Here is a 17,246-nt window from a genome sequence, read left to right on the forward strand (position 1 = left end):
TCAAAGAAAACGGACGTGTAAACCCCCGGGTTTTGTTTTCAGGGGGCTGTAACACAATAGGGACGCTGGGTTATGAAAGGCTCGACGGATGACTGGCGCTGTCCGTTTTTCCCCCACCTTGCGGCCAATGACACTATAAAAACACCTTCCTGACGCCCCCACCCCAGTGGGGGGGCGGGATATTTGGGTATTGGAGGGAAAACGCGTTCGCATCTTAGAAGTCACTTAAGGGTTTTGGAATTCTTTTGTTGGCATGGACACTTTGAGGCGCACCTGGCACGATCGTAAACACATTTGAATTTTATGAACATGGGTCCCAGCGTTATGATGACGGTCCACGGGTTGGAGATATGACTAGAGAGGTACGCGATGGGCCAAGGGGACGACAAGGATCGCATTTGTGATCAACGTCGGAGGAATCAAGCACCAGACCTACCGCAGCACCCTGCGCCCTGCCGGGGCCCACTCTCCTGGCTGGCGGAGCGCGCGCCTGAAATAAATTTATTATGATCAACTCGGTTTTTCTTCGACCGTCACCCCGGTTTCCCCCAATTCCCTTTAAATATTATCGCACGCAAGCTGCATTGCCGGCGGACGTGTGTGAAACCCTTTGTATGGGAGGGGCTGGCGTTTTTGGGATCGACGGAAAAGACGTGGGGGGAAACCCTGTTGCTGGATGACCTACCGGCACATCGAAGGGGAGGAGGCTTTGGACAACTTCACCGGGGGGCTCTGGATCCGAAAATGAAACCGGCCCGAGGGGGTTGCTGAGGCGGCCGGGGGATGAGGGCGTTGAGATGACCGGAGACTGGGGCAAGGCGACTCGCGATAACGGTCTGGGCGCTGGAGCAGATGGAAGAGACGTGGCGAGGACCCGTATTCCTCCCAAAAAACGCACGGGGGAAGTTCTTGAGAAACTATTAGGGATGTGTTTTCGGGAAAAAACTATGGGTTTTCTGGACTTGGGGTGAATGGGGCACCAAACCCCTTTAAAACCATTTACGACCAGCAAAACGGGAGGCATACTACGTGTCAGACCCGGGTCAAATGTCCTAATAGGCCATCGGTGATTTTTATTTTGATTGATCATTTGAGAAGTATGGGCACAATCCCCTGTCAACTGGGTCTCCACGGGCCCTTTCTACTTTGAAAAGGTAATTTTCAAAATAAAAAAAAAATAAATGTACAAAGTACATTTCTGCAAGATTTTAAACATTCTGAAAAAAAATGATATGTTTAAGCTACATTTTTAATTTTATTATGTTTGACTATAACAATGCCTGTTGAAAATATTATAATTCATATAATACATCGTTTAGTGTGTGTGTTTGTGTGTGTGTGTGTGTGTGTGTGTGTGTGTATATATATATATATATATATATATATATATATATATATATATATAATACTCTCTAATATTCAAACTATATATTAATAAAAATGTAATGCTACAATAAAACTTGAAAAATGTCTATAGAATAAATACAAAATACTATATACTTTATTTTTTTATTTTTTATTAATAGGCCAAAACAATCTCATTATAGAACTGAAAAGGAAAATAAATGATCCAATTAAATAAATTAAAATAAATCGATTTTTTTTTTTTTTTTTTTTTTTTTTGGGGGTTGACCAGAAAAATGCCTATTAAAACTCAAGTCATTTTTACTCATATGTTCTTGAGATTAGTTTTCCCCCGTGGAATGACCCAATTACAGACTTATGGAGAGATACAGAGACTCTAGATGACCACATCTCTGAGCACATCCCACAACTCTGGGTGACCTTGAAATAATATCCACCTTCTCTTTCGTGAGATAAAAGATGCCATGAGATGGGCCATAAATGATGTCATGCACTGCCATACTTATATAGTATAAAATAACTCAATTTGTTTGCAAGTCTTTAACACAGTGCACCTTAGTTTTGTTGTCTCGTCTACCTGATGAAGGTTATCAAGCAACTGTTATTTGCTGACTGACTAGGTTGAAATAAACACTGCTCACATCCTTGCTTGTCCATACAGATCATGTTTTGTTCAGGAGCACGCTGCCACTAACTGCAGCTCGCCTGTTTTGCACCTCACCCCTAGAGACACACAGATACACACAAACCCAAGGCACGCAAACACTAAAGATGCACTCGCATAAAGCATTCAAGGGCACTTGTGCTGTAAAAAAACACTCTCCCCTTAAGATTTTATGGGCATTTCATTAGCTCATTTCAAATGTCAGCTCTTTGCCCTCACCGCTATCCCGTCATTGCTCTCAGCAGGAACCCTATAAGCTCTAATGGAGATGAACGCCATCCCAGCACTTCTACTAGTTTTGGCTGCCAGGTTAAAACAGGTCAGCTCTACTGACTCTAGCCCACCGCTTTGGCACTGATGGAGCAAGAGATGGATGTCCTCCAAGATCTAAGTGAACAGATTGTAGGAAAAAAGTTACTTACAATGGTGGCCAAAATTTTAGAATAATTAGGATTTTTAAATGTCTCTAATGCTGACCAAGGCTGCATTTGTTTTTATCGAACATATAGTAATATTTTGAAATATTATTACAATTTCACTCTGTTTTCAACTGTTTTCTATCTAAATAGATTTTAAAAAAGTAATTTATTCTTGTGATGGAAAATGTAATTTTTAGCATCATTCTCCCGTTTGAAATCATTCTAATATCTTGGCTGCTCATTATTATTGGTACTCAGTTTTATTATTTTCAATGCTGAAAAAATTTTTTCTTGATTTTTAAAAAAAAAAAAATTTTTTTTGGAAAATGTTAAAACAGTTGAGGATTCTTCGATGAATAGAAAAGGGTTTTTTAACTGCATTAAATTTTTTAAAAATTTTTTAAAAAACATTATAAATTTTTTTCTGTCACTTCTGAATTTACTGCATCCATCTGAATAAAGTAAACATATTTGTTAGTATTTTTCAATTGTTAATTTCTTTTTTTAAATCATACTTACCAGCAAAAAACAATTTAGCAATGATAAAATAAGAAATGGGCATTTAAAAAAAAAGATCACATTTATAAATTACATTTAAAATATATTCAAATAGAACAAAAAATTTTTTCAAATGCAATATTGTTTTTTCCTAAATGCAAACCTTGGTAGCATAAGGAGTCTTTCAATAAATGTAAAAATTAAATTATTTAAAACTTTTCCGAATGTGGCGTTTGTAGGTTTTGAATCGGGTGCGATCTAAACAAGAAAAGGGGAGACTGGTTTTTTAGAAGGAAATGATTATTATTTGGCTATGGGAGGGCCAGGGTGTCCCAAAACGTTGTGGATCTGAGGAAAAGGGGCCCGTTCCCGGCAGCACCTCGGAAAATGAACCCGGCGTGATAGCAAATCAAGGTAATGGGGGTTTAAAGTCCGCATGGACATCACCCCAGCCAGGATTTGTGATTTAGATCCCCCTGCATGACTTGTTTTTGATACACAGTCGAGCAAAACGTGCTCTGGGAAAGTTGGGGTTTTTGCATCAAATATGCATTTCTGTCACGGGGGGGTGGTTTTTTTACCACGTTTTCTAAAAGCGCCCTCCTTCTCAAGAGTGGGGGGTGGAAAAATACCGATTTCAGATGAATGGTGGGATGTTTGGGGTCATGGCTAGGGTGCATGCATAGGTGCCGGCATCCTTGTAAACTGTTTGCGGCTGTTTCTATTTGATCTCAAACAATTGTTTTGAGTTATTTTTGGCCGCCTCCATCGGAAGAATATCTTATCATTTAATTTACAACTCAATTCCCGTGTGATCACAGATGACATCTTTCCCTTTTTTTATCTAAACTAAAAGCCAAGAAACCCGGGGGCCCTTTTTTTGAGATAAACAAAAAGGGTTTTGGCTTCTTAGAAACTGGCAAAAATGAAAGGGTTTCTATTTAAAAAAAAAAAAAAAATAAATGCATGTTTTTCTCAGGTTGTAGAAATTTGTTATAAAACTAACTTTGGAAACTTGCCATTTTTTTTAAAATGGTGGCCCACAGTTCCCCCCAAAAAAGGGTCAAATGAAAATTTGTCTTATTATTTTTTGAAATATAACGGAAATGGATCATTTTTGAGTGAGGTGTTCTTTTGTTTTCTGATGTTATCTAGTTTGTATTTTGTATTACAAACAACAGATGCCCTCTGTGGTTGATAATTTTCCTTGTTCTCCCCACAGTAAAGCCTGTGAGGGGGGAATGTTACAAAAAGGGCAAAAACATATCAGGTCATTTTTTTCCCCAAAATCAAAAATGAAAAAAGGGAAACATATCTTTTAACACTATAAGCTACCACAATTAACCCCCTTTTTTTTTTATTTTTGTTGTTTTACATTACACATTTTATTATATTTTTATATAAATTTTTTTTATTTTCAAGTCAGTTAACACCCCTTCATATCAATGTATTGCACTTAAAATTGTAAATAATTACATAAAATTTTATTATATTAAATAAATGGATTAAATAAACATTTATATTGTGTTATTTGTAAAGATACTTTTGATTAAAAAAAAAGGAAATAATTTCTTTTCAGTATTTCTTGCATTTAAAATGTATTAGCCCAAAAAAAATATTAATTTTCTTTTTTAAAATTTCTTTTAATTTAGATAAAATTTTAATTTAATTTTAAATTTTAAATTTTAAATTTTAAATTTTAAATTTTAAATTTTAAATTTAATTTAATTTAATTTAATTTAATTTAATTTAATTATTTTCTTTGCTTTTTCTTTTTCTTGTGAAATGTGGTCTGACATATTTCTTTTTTGGGTTTTGGGGCCCAAAAATTATTTTTATGGGGCCATGAGCTACATTTTGTCATATCATCTGATTGCAACGCGATTCCCATTTTTGTGTAAATGGGTCTGGAGTCTAAAACCCCCGTTCAGACCCCGAAATTCTACTGAGGGAAAAAGAATATAAATGAAATTTCCATAATCGAAAAGGAAGTGAACACACAAGGCCTATGGTTCAGACTCTGTCTGCATACATATAAACTTGTCCAGACTCGCCCCTCACAGTATATCAATGCCGCCCTTCATTATTCTGGGCCCGGTTGGTGTAAGTGTATTTAATGAGAACATCTCATCTCAGCTGCATCAGCATCGCAGCAACACATCCCATACACAAACCACACTTCACAGAATCAGTGCCGGGCCTTACTGACTAAAAAAGTACCAGCACTTTAAGTGAGGGTTTTAACATTCCCACACTGGCTCTTGCATGTTTTTTTAAGGCTGAAAAATGAAAATGCCTTAAACCCCGATTAAATGGTGCAAATGACCTTTTTATTAAAGTCAATATGTCTGCAGTCAACATCCCTATGGGTGAAAAAGCACTTTTATTCACCGAAGATTGGTGCCAGAAAGTTTCAAAACCTTTTAATATTCATTGAAAACCGAAGAGATCATGGTTTGGCTAAGCATGGTTGCATTAGGGCCCCCCGCTGGTAGATGCCGTAAAAACACCATCTGGACCCAAAAAGCATTTTCTCCATTGACGACCATTCAGGGAAAAAGTAGATGTGTGTGTGGAGGATAAAACTTCAAATGGACTGTCACTAGTCATCAGTATAATGATGGGAGAGGCAGAGGGGGAGAAACGGATGTTGTGTCCCCCCCTGAGATCAAGGGATCAAGCTGTTCTTGTGTTTATCTTGATCAATGAAGAGTGAGGATAAAAGCGTTCTCGTGGATCAAAGCTATTGTTGCCCTCTGGGATTTAAGGTCGTGAGAATGTACTTTTTGCCCTCAGTTTGAGGAAACAAAGTGATTCAGCAATATAAAAGAGCCAGCACATCAAATATTTGAGGTGATATCTGTAGCATTTGTTATTTTGCATGAATTACACAACATTTATAGGCATCTGTGAAGGAGGAAAATGCAGGCGTGATGTTGTCGTTTCTTACCTTGATGAATTATTAATTGCTTTTTTACCACCCCAGTATGTTCACTGCATATTTGATACAAAACTGGAGAGAACTTGTAAAAACTGTAAGTTCCAGGTACAATGGCACGCATCTATATAAAAATAAAGGCATTGTTTGCAGAGACAGGTTTGTAAAACACAAAATGTTGATAATCTGTAGAACAAATGCTAACATTTAATCTTCATTGAGAAGTGCAGCAATGCCATGTTATTTACTTGTTTGTAAAACACAAAATGTTGATAATCTGTAGAACAAGTTGTATCCCAAATCCTTCTTTGAATGAATCAGAGCTTAATTACTGTGGAGCTGTGATGTGAAACTGAAAAAAGTGTCTATTTTACACTTTTAAGAGCCTTCCAAAAACAAATCAAGTACTGTTAACACCATCTACGATAGGAAATTCAAATATTTGCAATTTAAATCTCTCTTGCACATTTATTTCCACCAAAATACATGGATTCTTTTGAACGTTCATCAATGAAGAAAGATGCTTTTTGCTGCCAAATAGAGTTCCTTCATTTCCATAACTCAGAGCAATTTTTCCACAGGTCAAAAGCGCTCTTATAATTGTGAAAATGTTATTTTGCGTTTGTGTGTATGTGCTCGGACTTCTTCAGACAAAACGTTTCTCCTTCCTTACAACACAGAAACGAGGCACAGTCTAGTGATACGTGTCTGTTAGACTAGCACTGGCTGCCCAGCAATATAAACTGCCTGTGGAAGGAATTTTATGTGAACCAAGAACTGAGAGGTGTTGCTAGCCATCAGAACCAGAGGCAGATCAGGCGAGAAGGGGTGTAATGCTTTGAAACTTAAGAACAAAATGGTACATGAGCAAAAAAACTTGATATTTGATACTAGCTTCTAATGTAAATGCATATAATATATGAATGAAAATCAGTTGTAATTTGTTTTATGCTCAGTAATGAGACAGTGAAATTGGTCATAAGTTGGCTGAGTGAAGTCATGAATCGTTTGATGTGAATTGCTTTACAAAAATGGGTCATTCTTGGCCATGGTTGCTTTTTATAGTTGCTGTTCAAACGATTAATTGCGATTAATCGCCATCCAACATAACTTATAATGTATGTGTAACTTTGTATAGTTAATATGTATATATAAATACACAAACATACAGTCATATATTTTTGAAAATATTTGTTTAATACATTATATATTCATATTCTTATATTTTATATATGTATAAATATATTTCATATATAAACTAAAACTATTTTTTCTTAAACTATATACATGCTTGTATTTGTATTTATATATAAGCACGAATAAATCTACACAGTATACACATATTATGTAAACAAAAACTTTATTAGGATGCGATTAATCGCGATTACTATCGTTTGACCAAAGTCACTACTTTTTATAATTGCAAATAGGTCAAGAATTGTATTTTTGTTTAGCAATTAGCGTCATGCATTTGGTAGTGCTGGTGGCCAAGGCTATTGGTTTCGATTTAGAGTTTCGTGATTTGAACACGTTCCAAGCATAACACTTTGGCTTGACTTGAGAATGATACATCAAAACCAAGCGGACTGGTTAAGAAGGGGGGTGTATTATCTCTTCAAAAGTGATATGACCTCAAAGGTATTTTGCCTGGTGGAAAGATAAAAATGGGTTGAGAAAATCTATTACCCATATATTTACATTAAAGGGACCAACTGAGACTTGGTAAGCAGCCACCCCAGAGAAAACCCTAGTATTGTAGTACTGGACTTCTAAAACAGGCAAGGCACGACATAAAACAAACAATTTTTGTTTTTTTTTTTCTTGAACAATATTATGAAAATCCAAGAAGGCACTGAATTTCTATTATGTGCTGATGGATGATTTGTTCATTTGAGATTCACAGCCCTAATTTAATATTTAATTTGAGGCAGAATAATCAATTCATAGATAATGGGATGGAGCTTTTCTCAGTTGCCAGAAGATCCCCAAGGGTAGGGAAAAACATGGGCCAACTTCACTTATGTAATTCACCCCGAGCCAGTATTCCGTCATCCTTGTGGTGGGGCTCCCCTACTGAAATCCAGTTTCCATCTGTCCATGCTTGTAGTTTCTGTCTTACATTAAGCTGCCGTGTAAGTGGTGGTCAAAGCCTCCTCCCATCCACCTTTCAAAGCACTAGAGGGACCATCGTCACCAAAATCTGCATGTGGTAAACCTTGCCAAGAGGCGGACCAGGAGTCCCTGGTGAGGGGAAACTATGGTTAAATTTATTCCAAATTGGGGGAGGGTCAGTCATATTGGTGACTTTCTGGTCATTCTAATTGCGCTCCTGAGAGCGCACAGAGCACCTTGGAGTTTCAGCTGTTAAGCCCCAAATTTGTTGACGTGTGGCATCTTTTCAGAAGCACGTTGAGGCACTGAAGAACATGAAACACATTATCCAAGTGGTATTTCCTCTGAATTCCTGCTGAAAGGGGTGTTTTGAGCAATTCGTGTTTTCATGATGTTGTAATTGAGATTTATTTTGTCTACTCTACTATTGGGAAAACCTATTTATAGCTGAACTGTGTTTTACAGCTGTTTTGTAAGGAATTCAAAGAACAAGCATTAAAGGAATTCTGTCATTCTGTCATGTTGTTAGAAGTATTGAAAAAGTACCATAAAAGTACCTAAGTATCAAGTCTTCTGAAGTCATACGAACGCTATCAGTGTAGACCAGTGCTATCCTCCAAAATTTTCCCTATTGTGTTCCACAGAAGAAAGAATGTTATACTTGAGTTGGGAAGACCTATTGTCATTTTTTTGATGACTGTTTCATTAAGGTCTTACATAACATTTTCTCTCTCGTCTTTTTGTTCCCACAGTGGGTAGCATTTGCACACTTTGTTCTTCATTTTGGGTCCATTACTACCTTTCTGTTTGGAGACTCATGAGGCCTTCAATCCCATCAATCAACCGCACAGAGACTACATGGTGGCAATTTGAAACACACGAGCGTGTCTTTCACGAGACGGAGACTATGGTGGGCAGTTTAACCTATGGTGAGGGTGTCGACCCTGCGTTGTGTGGTTCACTTTTGAATTTCCTAATACGAGTGACTACCTGTCCAAACAAATTAAAATAATTGGTCAGAAATGCCCGGCAACAGTCATCCGACTTTGTGGTCCATCCTCCTCTCCCGTCTTCTACCTGAGGTACGGATGAGCGGACTCTCCTCCAAAGGCAGCCAAACGATGTGTTAGGTTTTCCTCCGTGTGTGTAGCGATTCGTTCGAATTCTCCGGATTTTCAAGCTGACGCGAACAATTGTGGGTTTTGCGGTGTAATCGGAGGACACACGCTTTCGTGCCAGTACACAATGAATTTATCCTCCTCTTTATTTTCCTTGCTCCGGAGTCTTAAGCTTTGCCACTGATGATCTACTATGCCGAACGTTTTGGAAGAAACCTCAATGATCCTGACGCCAGTAATAACACACACTTCAAGAACATCCCCATTGGCTTCTGGTGGGCCGGTGTAACGATGACAACCCTCGGCTATGGCGATATCGTTACCCTCAGACGACCCCTTTAATGCTGGTGGGTGCACTGTGTGCCCCTGGCAGGTGTGCTGACGATTGCCATGCCATGTACCCTGTAATCGTGAAACAACTTCGGCACTGTACTACTCCCCTAGCATGGCGAAACAAAAACTACCATACGAAAAAAAATAAGCATATCCACGAGCCCTCAACTGGGGTTCTCCCCCGCAACTATGCAAGTCAGCGGATTTAACTCCCCGCGACCCAGCACCACACAGTGCCACATGCCCCCTTGCAACAGGAAGATGTTTCCGCATATCAGATACCAAGGGAGGAGCACTCATATTTTAGCATCTGTAAAATTTCCTGTCAACGTGCAATTAGCAGTTGAAATGGTAACCTTTAAGGAGTCATATCATAAAATTGTTTCCTCAGATGGTTCTATAAATTTGGTTATACCAAGTTTTTTTTTTACCAGCTTAGTGACTGTTAGAAGTTCTGAAGAAGACTGGTTGAATGAGATTTGTCTTGCCTTTTGCTCTTTTAATGTTAGCTCATTAATCTTTAGTGTTAGCACAGGGCGTTTCAATCCGCAATTCCGGGCGGGCCCGGAGCCCTCCATCCGTTTTAGATTCACTTACCCTAATTAACACACCGATCTCAACTAATCAAGTCCTTCCACGGCTTATTTGACTACATGGTATGTGTGGTTGGAGCAGGGTTGGAACAGAACTCTGTAGGACATCTGGTCCTCCAGGAAATTGAGTTTGACAACACTGGTTTAGTATGTTGATCTGCTGAAGCTCTGGATGTTTATCTAGAATGAACAGAAACTTGAGTTAGATGGATCTGGGAAATAATGATTCATCTCGGTAGGTTTGATTTTTTCAGACAAGAAGAAGAGTAATTGGTGGTGCTTGTTTGGAAAATTTAAAAGTGACTAATAGTTTAGAAATGCAGAAATCTTTTCAGTTCTCAGTGATTTGCTCTCATTGAGATTACTACTACTCTAAGCTTTCACAGGCATCTAAATTACAGATAGACCAACCTAGCAATTAAGGGTAATACACACACTAGAGATTATGCTATGTCAGAGAAAATGGCTGAGAATCTATTGAATGAAAAGGGCATGGTATGTTTTATGACTTAGGGGGGAAAAGGGCTTGTGAAAACTGAACAAGAAATTCTACATGTAGGTCAGGGGTATTTTTATCCTGCTCCCGGAGACCCCAATGTTTTACAGAGTTTTTTACAAAGTCCAACCCTGCTTCAATTAACCTGCCTTTAATGGTTAAGTAATCCTGCAAGAGATTATCTGGTTCAAGTGTTGTGTTGCTTAAGGTTGGAGCTAAACTCGACAGGACAGTGGGTCTCCTGGAGCAGGGTTAAGTAACCCTGACCTAGGTCATGATATAACAGGACAATATGGCTTTCTAGTGTTTGAAACTATTAGAGACAGGTGAATTTGGATAGGTGTGCCATCACGCACAGTGGGAAAAGCATCTCTGTTTCTTGCAGAAATGGAATTTATATATCAGCAGGTTTGAACTTTGAGAGTGGTTTCGCTTTCAGGATGTGTTGCAGTGTTGATAGCCTGAAATAAACCCTGCATGTCACCTTGAATCAATCTGTAATGAGTCATCTCTCTTTGCCTGTGACTGGAGACTTTAAAGTGAATGGGGAGGCGTCCAAAGCTGCCCTGGCCAAGAGGACTGTCCTCACATCGACCAGGCGGTGTCGCCGGAGGAAGTCTTCAGTCCCGTGGACCGTGAGAGACCCTGCTTCCTGCTCACCTCCGGAGGAGAACGAGCCAGTCACACAGGGGGGAGAGTCAGGAAGGGTACGTAACCAGCCAATCACTGATAGCCTTCAGAGCACTGCCAGTGCTGTGTCTGAAAGTGGAGCAGCTATCAATCAAAGATGCTCTTTCAGTGCAAAACGACTGACTGTCACTCAGCCTTCTTTCTTGCAGTCTGATAGCTCCTCAGGTCTGCCGTTACTCTAAGGTTGACAGGAAAAGCTGCGATAGAAATGACATATTCAAGTGAGCCGTCAACGGGCTTCTTTTCATTTATAGCTCAGTCTGAACAAGATCTTTGAGAAGAACAGTCCGTGCCAGTTTTTCCTAATGTATTCATGCGAATGCAGTACATTTTACAGTACGTATTTCAGGCAGATTCAGTGGAACATTATGTAAGGGTCCACTTTTAAGTGAAAAATTAACAATGTTTATGAAAAACAATGGTTTTATATGGTAAATGAAATAAATAAGCTTCAGTATAATGTCTAGCAGTGTGCTTGTTTGCATGCAAATTCACAATAGCGGGTGGTCCTGGTGATGGTGAATCTCACAAGAGATGCAGCATGGGATATGGGGCATGTGGTCACATGGCAAGGACTCAGCCAGACAGAAGCTCTCAGTTGAACATTAACAGCAAACAGGTGCCATTAGCCACGATTCCCAACTGAAAAGACCAGATTCCTAGAATGAATTCCCATGCTTATCCAGGTTTGTTAGGTGCTGGTCCAACTGATGTGGCCAGCATGGTGATGCTGGATGGCAAAAGAAGACTTGCTGGAAGGGCTAGTTAAGTAGTTTGCTTGGGACACTGCTACCAGTATGCATAACACATGCTGGAAGGACTATGCTGGTCATTTCAACAGGGTACTCAAGATAAGACTATGCCAGGGAATCAAAGTCTTTCCTTAACTCCTGCAATAAAGGTAACACCTTGAGGACAAGAAGAATGTTTTGGTATGAGTTTTATATAAGTGTGATAATTTTGTTTCTTTTTAGTGTTGTAGTTAGCCCAATATTTAACAGAAGTAGCATCATCTGGTAGCTAAGCAGCAACAGTACCAATAAACTGGTGTACATGTATGGTTGTTTCTTGTTGTGTTGATGTGTCTGGCTGAGTTCTTTGATGTCTCTCTGAACCTGTGTTGTGCTGTACAGCACTGTGAAACCACACCATGCATGCAGTAGACAGTGTGAAGTAGAACAGTGGATTGAAGTTGACATGTGCACTTGCCAATCAGTCACTGTCAACTGGCTAACCATGCACATAACAAGTACATGACAAGGCAACACTAACCAAATCTAATCTGTGCGTACACACCAGTTGCTTTAACCTTGGACTTTATGTATATGTATATGATTTAAGAAGCATATTTATTCACAAGCAAACCTTGGCAGAGAGTCTTTATCTAGAGTTGAAGGCTGCTCTGAGGTTTTACTGAAAGCCCTTTTTCTCTTCAAATGAAGGTTATGAAAAGCCATGGAGCCATAGCAGCATGTCTGGAGGCGTGGCCTCAGTGTCGGCCCTGCCCTGCAGTCCACCCTGTCTCATGCAGCAGGTCCACTCTCCCATCCCATCCATCCTGTAGCATGGACAACAAACTAACCAATCAGAGGCCCTCGCTCCGCAGTGCTGTGCTGAGACGCCTGCTCACACTGTGTACCATCCATCTCTCATTAAACTCTATTTAATTTGAACTCTTCTTCTTCACTTCTTCTTGATCTTGCTTTCTCTCTTCTTCCCCTTCTCGTTCTTTTTTCATTTCTAATACTCTATCCTGTTCTCACTTTACCTTCCCTTCCTCCCTTTTACTCTTCATTTTATCTGCTTTGTATTCCATTGTCTCTTTTTTGACACTGGTGCTTCACTATCACGTCTCTTCACTTCTTCTCTTCCCTCTTCCGTCTCGCTTCCACTTCCTCTGCCCTTCTCCTACATCTCCCCAATTTCATCTTCAATTTATCCCTCCTATTCCTCTTCCTTGTTCTTTTCTTTTGCCTCTTTTCCTATATTCTACTTCATCTTTCTCTGCTACTTCCCTTGTCCTTCCTCATCTCTTTCTTCTCTCCTTCATATTCCTTTTGTTTCATCTCCCACTTCCTTTTCTGCTCCTTATTCTATTTTCCTTCCTCATCCTCTGCCTTTCTCCTTCCTCTTCCTTCTCTTTACCTTCATTTTCCTCTTTTCATTTGTCCCTTATTTTTCTTCCCTCCCCTTCTTTTATCTCATATTTTTCCTTGCTACCACTCTCTTTGCATTTTTTCTTCTTCCTCCCCTTTTCCCCCCCTCTTTCTCCTCCCTTCCCCAAAAAAAAAAAAAAAATTAAAATCTCCTCCCTTCCCCATCCTGTGTCTTTTCTTCTTTCTTTTTTCTCCTTTCCCCATCTTCCTTCTCGTCTATTCCTCTCTTCCTTCCATTTTCTCTTCTTTCTTTTCCTCCACAATCTCACATAATTCCTATGCAGTGGGTCTCATCTGAGCCCTAACCCTCACCCTACCCACCACTTTCTCTATGCTGTCTCATTTCTTTCCTCACTTTCGATTTTTTGAACTTTTCATTCTTCCCCTTCTCTCTCCTTCATAACTCCTTTTTTCCCCCCGAAACCCTGAGTGTTTTAAGCTGTGGTTTTCATTAGGTGCTATTGGACACCATTGAAAGGGAAAAAAGATGAGACAATGGCTATTTCATATATGATATAAGATAAAGTTAGTTTGAAGTGACACTAAACAATCATGATTCTAGTGATGCACACATCACTAAAGTTAGTTTGAAGTGACACTAAACAAACACTTCATTTGCATTTGCATGCCTTGCATGGGAAACTATCTGAGAAAACAATGTAAGTTTATTGAAACAGTGTAAGAAAAATAGTTTTTTCATCCAAAGCTTCTTTAAATATATCTGATGCAGAGTATGATATCATTTACGATGACATACAATATTGTATGTATTGTTTTTTTTTTTTTTTTTGAAGTTTTTTTTTTTTCTTTCAAAATATGATCTCTGGTGTTTTTTAAACACCCTGTATCTATTAGTAGCAGCAACTGAGTCGGTGGATAGCTGGTTTGGCCTGCTGTTTCACAAGTTTCGGCCATTCGACTTTTTGATGAACAAATTAAGATGCAAATAGTGAAAAAAAAAGCACTTTAACTTTTTCTCAAACAGAGCAGGCAAATTTAAATAGCAGAATTTCAATTACAATACCAGCTATTATATAAATAAGGTTTTATTTTCACAAAAACCCATATTTTTCATAAATTCTGTTTCAAATGTGATTTTATTTGGAATACATACATGTGTATATCACATTTTTAAACGTGTAACACTGTAGCAAAACACAGAAAATATACAATATAGATGTATCGTGCAGTTGACAGAAAAAAAACGTCTTTAGTATTTAGAAAAAAATAAGTGTATTTGTGTGATTATTTGGTTATTTGTGGATGGGTGAATTTTTGTGCTTTTATTACATATGCGAATGACAAAACTGTAAATATGAACCTTGCATGAAATAAATTTTGTATCCAATCTGTATATAGACTCTGGTTTTCTTTGACAGAACATGCATACATGACTCCCCGGGGTGCTTGGCAATAAGCTGTGCCTGTCTTGTGATGTCTCTTTGATCTTTCACCCTATCTTTATCACTGAGCTGTTTTTCCCGGCAGCTATTTTTGGACAGAATACCGTCTGTATTTAAAGTTGCAATTATGCACCAGTGTTACTAGCTCATAATTCAATCCTGGTAAAAGGATGCACAATCACACTTGGATCTTATAAGGTCAGAAAGGTCAAAGAGAGAGCGTGTGACCTCCCGTTAAAGCAGGGGGATTGAAACAGGAGAGAGCGAGGCAGGACTAGTGCTGCCGGTGAGTCGTTGCCCTTGGATCATGCCCTGTTTCGCACACCGGTAGCATGCCACAAGTCATTAACCAAGCATGTCACACCGTCCCACTGCATACAAAACCAATCACAGCATGACCTGATGAGTGAATCGTATTAACAATAACCTGTGATATTTATGAATGCAGCATGGGAGAGTGCATGGTAAACCCTGAGTTTACCATGAGCCTGTAAAGAAGGTCATATTCACCTGCTTTACACACATCACCCTGATTGCTTGCACGGTTCGAGGGACAACAATCCCACCAACCTTCTTCATCTGCCCACCCCCTCCCCCATGTTTCTGTGCTGTTCGTTTGGTGTATTAATATGATTTTCTTTGTTGTTTGTTGTTGTTGTTTTCTCTTCGTGTTTTTTTTAGAGACCCAGCGCACCAACAGAAGCAGACAACCAACCGAGTCAGTGTGTGTAATGAACCATGGTGTACCAACCACTATGTGTGTCAACCATAAAGCCACATCCCCCACCTGATAGTACCGTATTTAGCGCGTGTGTGTGAGTGTGCGTTGTGCGTTTGTTGTAGATTAGCACTTCTCTTCCGAGTTGTGACAGAGAATTAATTCAGCGTAGATGTAGCACCGAAACCAAAAGAAGCTGTAGTTGTTCAGCCGTATGTAGCGTTGTTTTGTTCGTGGTTTATTGTGCTGTCGTGCTGTGCGAAGTGCCTGTTGTTTTTTCCGTTCGTGAGTGTCAGTGTTGTACATGGTGCTTGTCTGTGTTAGTGTTGTGAAAACATGACCTTTCTTTTATCTTGTTGAAGTGTTTGTTTTAGGTTGTTTAAATGTTGTAAAAATGTTATTCCAGTCACTAATCACATTTCAGTTGGGACAAAAAAATCCACAATCTTTGTGATCATGTTTGAGAAGGGAGAAAAAAACTGAGCAATTGTTTTCCCGTATTTTGTACTATTGTAGTTACCATGTAGAAAATGCCTTTTGCACTGTTTGCACCATTCACTTTTACATTCCTTTCTGTAGAAAAAATATCAATTTGATATATTTTGTAGCTCACATGACTGGCTGTTAACTTTAGAGATGCACCACGTACCAATCAGATGCGACTAATCAGGCTCCGCCCACAATGAAATCTCTCTGATTCAAAATTGTACATGGCTTAAATTATTATTTTTTTTTTTTTGTTTTTTTATATGTGTATATTGTTTTGTTTTTGTCTGTGAATATGTGTAGGCTGTGAATTTTTTTTTATATTATAGAGTGTTTTGTGTGTTTATTTTTTGACAGACAAAATGTTACATGTATTTTGTTGACTTTTGAAAATCAAGTTCTTTTTGTAAATAGGAAAAAAGTGGTTTTGATGCACAAAGTTATTTAAACCCATGAAAATGAGGATCCTGTTGTAAATAATAGTGAAAAATTACTTTTTAATTACTTTTTAATTGTTAGTGTTCTGATTGGCTGTGATTCAGCATAAAAAGACGTTATCGCTGAAAATTGTGATTGTGTCGCCTGGTGGGAACGTGCCTGGTTGGAATGCGGTGTTGGATTTGAAGGTAAAAAACTAAGGCTTGTTAGCACATTATTGGGACCAAACTCAGAATTTTTGAATGAATGGCAACACCATTGAGTCTGATGAGGAAAATGTTTGATAAATGCTTAGTTTGCATTTGAAACTTCAGTCTGAACATATAAACTATTTAGAAAGCCACATATTACGGCGGTTTTCATAGACACCATCACAAGAGACAATCCTGCACAGAACAACAACACAACTCTTTATTAGGGATGTAATGATTAACCGCGAGCCGGTTGAAAATCGATTCAAATATGTGACGATTCAAATCAGCTGAGATGCTAAACAAATCGCGATTAATTTAGGTGTAGGAGTTTTTATGAATGCATGTTTGAGGGGAACTTACTGTCTTTAGAAAAGTTTAGATGGTATTTTTTCTTTTAATCTTGCTTCTGTATAATGCATATTAAAGTGCATAAGTGCAGTGCTGCTTCATTTACAGCGGAGACCGAGGAAAAGGTTTAAGTTTAAGCTGCTGGCTGATGGTGGATATTGGTTTTGTTTATCTTTTTGGTTGTTTCATGCAGATATTTTTATGTATAGTTTCACAAAAACTGAAGTCAAACCATTCTGTTTTTGCTTCTGCTGTTTCATGCAGATATTTTAATAAA

At 38.6% G+C, this 17,246-nt stretch overlaps 1 long non-coding RNA gene and 1 pseudogene across 1 annotated transcript; both read left to right on the forward strand.

Moving 5' to 3' along the window:
• The first annotated feature begins 7,839 nt into the window (after positions 1-7,839).
• On the forward strand, positions 7,840-12,993 carry LOC122142384 (annotated as a pseudogene).
• Positions 12,994-13,979: 986 nt separating this feature from the next.
• Positions 13,980-15,548, forward strand: LOC122142337. Its single transcript, XR_006158543.1, has 2 exons — positions 13,980-14,041; positions 15,467-15,548. It is a non-coding gene; the product is annotated as an uncharacterized LOC122142337 (long non-coding RNA).
• The last annotated feature ends 1,698 nt before the right edge of the window (positions 15,549-17,246 follow it).

The sequence above is a fragment of the Cyprinus carpio genome, chromosome B25 (assembly GCF_018340385.1).
Source record: "Cyprinus carpio isolate SPL01 chromosome B25, ASM1834038v1, whole genome shotgun sequence".
In the NCBI taxonomy this organism is placed as follows: domain Eukaryota; kingdom Metazoa; phylum Chordata; class Actinopteri; order Cypriniformes; family Cyprinidae; genus Cyprinus; species Cyprinus carpio.